At 35.3% G+C, this 5,260-nt stretch overlaps 1 long non-coding RNA gene across 4 annotated transcripts; it reads right to left on the reverse strand.

Annotated features, from left to right (window-relative positions):
- Positions 1 to 379: 379 nt before the first annotated feature.
- On the reverse strand, positions 380 to 3,392 carry LOC114153665 (uncharacterized). 4 transcript variants are annotated; one of them, XR_003597370.1, is made up of 5 exons: positions 3,345 to 3,392; positions 2,641 to 2,746; positions 1,823 to 1,892; positions 1,233 to 1,708; positions 380 to 583 (listed from the first exon to the last, which is right to left on the reverse strand). It is a non-coding gene; the product is annotated as an uncharacterized LOC114153665 (long non-coding RNA). The 4 variants fall into 4 exon arrangements; XR_003597371.1 differs by having other exon boundaries at positions 2,641 to 2,721; positions 3,345 to 3,359; XR_003597372.1 differs by lacking the exon at positions 3,345 to 3,392 and having other exon boundaries at positions 1,233 to 1,574; positions 1,659 to 1,708; positions 2,641 to 3,221.
- Positions 3,393 to 5,260: the final 1,868 nt, after the last annotated feature.

Here is a 5,260-nt window from a genome sequence, read left to right on the forward strand (position 1 = left end):
ACTTTTGGCAATATTTTCAAATAGGTTATTTCATGATAAATACATTTCAATAATATTTGTAAGTACTTTGTAAACAGTGTCTAATTATATTTCAATGAAACACAGTGTTTACATACATGCACTGTTAGACCTTTTATTGTAATTACCATTCTACAGTACCTTTACTGTTATGATATTTCACAGTTAATTTTTACTGTGAGTGTGCTTTACAGTTATAACTGCTTTACTGTAATTGTATTTTATAGGAAAGCTGGTCTACTGTAAACTTGTTTCACAACATAATGTCAGAGTTTTACTGTAAATTAAAGTTTACATTTTTTTAATATAAGAATATTTTACCATAAACCGAAACATTTCATAAAAGAAATTTTAGTCCAAGTACTGTGAATAACAGGTATTTATTTTCAGCAGATTTGTAGAAATAAAATCCATTTACATATTCGCAATGTCATAAAGAACAATGTCACAATACAATATAATGTGCTGTAAAACAACAAAACCATAGAACACATTTCCTACATCAGAAGAACTTTTATTCCATTCGTCAAACAAAATCAGTGGGATCCATCTTGTGGAAGCTGAACTGTAAAGAATAAGACAGACAATGTGGGAGGTCATGAGATGGTCAGGAAGTTATCTACATTTTCAAATTTACCAGGAAGGCTGACAAATTAAGCTGAAGTGACAATGTTCAAATGCATAAAATCTTTGTCATAAAGCAGCATTAAGTTGATAATTTGTTTAAAAAAAAAATCAATTGGACTGAAGTGATAATAGAAGCTGCATAAAGAATGAGCAGGACTGGCTTCACTTCAGGTTTTTGGATTGTTTATGGCAACAGCAGTTAGTCAGTCTTCAGTAATTCAAAAGATTGCGTACTACAAATGACGATGAAGTACAACAATCTTTTTAGTCATTTTGTTGGTGCTGACGGATTACTGCAAAGGTGTGCCTAATAAACTGAAAACTGCATAGTATAAAAATACACCACACTTAAACGACTACACACTTATAAATTTGTGTGATTTATTAAGAGATGCAGCGACATCCACTTTTTACCACGGACACAGAAAAGATGCAGGCTACTCTAAAGGGCTATTGTGTAGGAATCACATGCCATTTATAAATAATCATTAAAATCAGATTAAAAAGGCTAAAGTAAAGTCAGAGCATGCAAGATAGGAGGAAAAGACAACAAAATAATAAACATTTACATTTGGTAAAATACTTACCTAGTTGGAAGTCCTCCATTCAAATTCAGCAAGTTGTTGGAAGAAGGTGGTGATCTGGGAGTTGACACTGACTACTTTCCTCTTGACAAGACTTCCCGTCTTGCAGCTTGTATCGACTTTGGCTGTGCATTTGGTACCAACATCTGGATTGATCCTCACAAAGAATTTTTTAACAGAAATAAAATATATTAATTGTAATTTTTAATGAAGACGTACAATACAGCAATCAGCTATGGTTCTTCACCATCAGTCAAACTGTCATTAAATTTAATTCATAAATGGCTTGGTGTAGAGTACTTGCCGTTGTATCATCTCCAGCGTGGTGGATGCTGACTCCTGATACTCCAGATTGAAGACATAATATGACCCAAAAAAGACAGCAAGGACGCTGGCAAAGTCATGTAGTTGGTCTGGCTCGAAAAATACCTTCTCCTCCATACTGACCATCCACCGGGTTGCAGACATCAAGCTATTTCCTAAAATAGACAAACCCTTGACAGGCTAACGCTAGTGAGTAAAAGTACAGACTACCATAACAATTACATACATTGCTACAAAAAAATTATAGTGATAGAAAATATTCCTCTTACCAAGCATGATTACCCTTGGTGTAGTGGGCAAGGTCATTTCCATTTCAACAGACATCTTGGTGGAAGATACCTTTAAAACATAAAAGGAAAACTCTCTTAAATATGAATTACTGGTAGTAATTTACATTTAAAGGGCCAGTTCACCCAGATTACAACAGGTTTTTGAGAACCTCATCCCGGAGACTAGACTAGACTTTACCCCTACATCCTGCTATCACTCTGAAACAGCGGATGTGAATGACAGTTTGTGGGGCTAAATGCATTTTTTAAAGCATTACATTCCACAAGTGTTCAGTCTGACTTCTGCAATGGCGGTGACTCCTGTGCATGTGGGACCTGAATGCAGAAAATGTTCTGAAGGAAGCGGGACATTGCTCTATTCCACATGCAAACCGATAATTAGCTGTGTGTTGATGTTTCTTCACATGACTACAAAATTCTGTAAATTCTGAAGTACAAATGCTGCAGAATTTACACCTGTACATAGTTGCACCTGTTAGTACTGACTTAACTTTAAATTTGCAGGAGCATGGTTTAAACATGTGAACAGTCCTTATATGTAACCAGGGTTGGAAATTAACTTTTTTTGTCCACCTGCCACTGTGGCTGAACCAACTCAAAAAATAACAGAAACCACTTTAATGTTTTTCACCTTTGTCCTCATTTACAGACTCTTATACACTATGTTGGAGATGTAATGGTACTTTAGCAGGCTAACCAGCTGTAGCAAGCTCAAAGTTATAGATTAGGTTAGCTGCTCCTCTACATTTCCAGACTATTTTGTGGCTTCAAATATGTTTGAAGAGCTGTCTTTTTACCTGTTGTCTTGTCTTTTGAAGAGATGAAGCTACGTTAGCAGTCAGCAGGACAGAACTGCACAGCCACTTGGAGGGAAAAAGCTTGGGAGTTAAAACAAAAAGTCATCTGAAGAAAAGAAAAAAAAAAGAACAACGTTAGAAATTCATCCTTGCTGACCTACGTAGCTAATCTGCACTTTTAACATTTGCAAGGTCATGGTTTAAACAAATGAACAGTCATTAGATGTAAAAAAAAAAATAAGGTGGGGGGGGATCAATTATCAGTTAAGGTTATATTGTTCGACAAAGGATGTAACAACAATGCTAACAGACACTCAGCACTGAGCTCATCTCAACCCAAAGCCGCCCGAGGAAGATTAAGCGGCAAAAGTCAAGCTAAAACCTTCAACGGTAAAATTAGCACCTTAGCTAATGTTAATTCCGAACCAGCTCAAAAAATAACACCACCATATTTTCCTTTCTTTCACCTCATTTACAGACACGTAACTTATAACGTTGCAATATGCCAGTTATATAAAACACCAGAGTTAGTAACGTAAAGGTAACGTTATGTTACCAGGCTAACCAGCACAAACGAGCTCATGCTATTATGCTAAGTTATAGCATGATAGCATGATGCTATAAGCTACGTTAACTCCATCTAAAATGTACATTTCCAGACTAGGTTTTGGCTTCAAACAGTTTTCTAAGACGTGTTTTTTTACCTGTCTTGAAGAGCTGAAGCAGTGTGAGCCCACAGCACGGAGACAGAGTTGCACTTGCACTTGGAGAGAAAAAGCTGGTTGGAAGCGAAGCCACCCTTGATGTCGTAGCTAGATAAACTGCATATTAATGTTAGCTAGGGTGTGGGAAAAAAACAAAAGTACATTCTCTCTTTCTGCCTTAAAAATATGTTAACCACTAAAGGAGTAAAAATACAGAAACAGGGAACCACGATGAAGCAGCTATGATGACCGTTGGAAATCAAATATAATTCTTACTGTATATTATAAGTACAGTACCACTACTGTAATGTGTAAACAGTAAATTACTGCAAATTCAAAACATACAGTAAGTTACTGTAATACTATGTACTATACCCATAATGCAATGCAAATTACAGTAACTACTTGTAAAGATGTCTTATGGTAGTTTTACGGCATTTTGTGGTATTTAACTGTACAAAATACAGCAAAGGCTAACAGTGTGCTACTTAATGCTAACAAAGTATGCTCTATTGGGTTCCTTAATAATCGTTTACTATTTTGTTAAAATGGCAAAAAAAAAAAAGATTTCTTATAAATAGGCTACATCCTCCTGTGGAAGTATCGTTTCATGTGTTTTATTTCATCGAAGATTACAGTAAGCTTTGTTTAATTTATTTTATACATGGCTTTCATTAAGCTGCTGTATTACTTCATGTGTTTACTTTACATGACAGGCAGCTTGTAAATAGCCTATATTTATGGCTTTAGTTTGCCGTCTGCAAAGTCGTTACTACTATAAACAAGTTATTATTTGGCGGTTAATCAGGACAAAATACATTGTTTTTTGGACTACTTTGTCCCTATATTTTAAAATATTTTAGTTTAATTTCACTCTTTTTTTTATTATTATTAAACTTTGCTAAATAGATGTTAGTAGCGATACTCTGTGGGTTAGGGTATGGTTAGCTGTGTAATAGCCATGTAATATCAGTGTATAATATTAATCATATCCTATCATTTCAGTGACATGCGCAGTTCGGTGGACACATTGTGGCTGCGCTGCTGCTGATAACAGACATACAACGTATTAATGCGCAATTTTTTTTTTTGCGGTGATCTGTATTTGTCTGTGTTTAATTTAATTTCAGTAAAAACCTGTTTCCCCTGTCTGATACTGTTTTATTCTTATAAACGCCTCTGTATTTAAAATATTTTTAACAGGTAGGATATAATAAAAGGATTAGGTCATACATCTATAGCTTTTCATTTTAAACTGCATTCAGATGAAGGAAGTGATCTTCTTGTGGTTTCGTCGTGTATATAAATTGTTCCAATGCTAAGCTAAGCATAACGCCTAAGCTTCCACTTCAGTCCCGTAGCACTGATAGTCAGAACACCGCACATAATTCTTTGTTCACAAATATAAATCATTCTCACCGCACGCTCAACGCGCAACTACAGTTTATACCATAGAGCTGCACACCCACTATCGCGGTGGGTTTTAATCTTGACTTCTACTTTAATGAAAAACTCTGCAAAGAAAGATAAGTCCTCACAGAGGGTTGATTTAAATATCCAAACAGGTCAGCCTGTGTCCAGTTTGAGTGAAAGGAGTGAAATTTCCATTAGTTTTGCTGATATATCCAGTTTTAGGTTTTTGTTTTCTGTCATAAAAGATTAAGTCAGTGAAAAAATTAAGTGACATTGCATTTTATTGAAGTTTCACAAATCAGATAAATGTTTCACAAATCACAAACTTGGTTTTAAATATTCTGCTATTAATTGACAATAATCTAGTCCAGGTTTGAAGAGTCTAGCTGTTGTAATTTTTTAACTAGAGTAGATAAAAGATGCTGAAGGTCGTGAAAAATTAGATGGAATCGCCCTTTAACCATTTCCCAAATAGGGAGCTGCAATCGGGAAACCAACTTCAG

Source organism: Xiphophorus couchianus, chromosome 11, assembly GCF_001444195.1.
Source record: "Xiphophorus couchianus chromosome 11, X_couchianus-1.0, whole genome shotgun sequence".
NCBI lineage: Eukaryota > Metazoa > Chordata > Actinopteri > Cyprinodontiformes > Poeciliidae > Xiphophorus > Xiphophorus couchianus.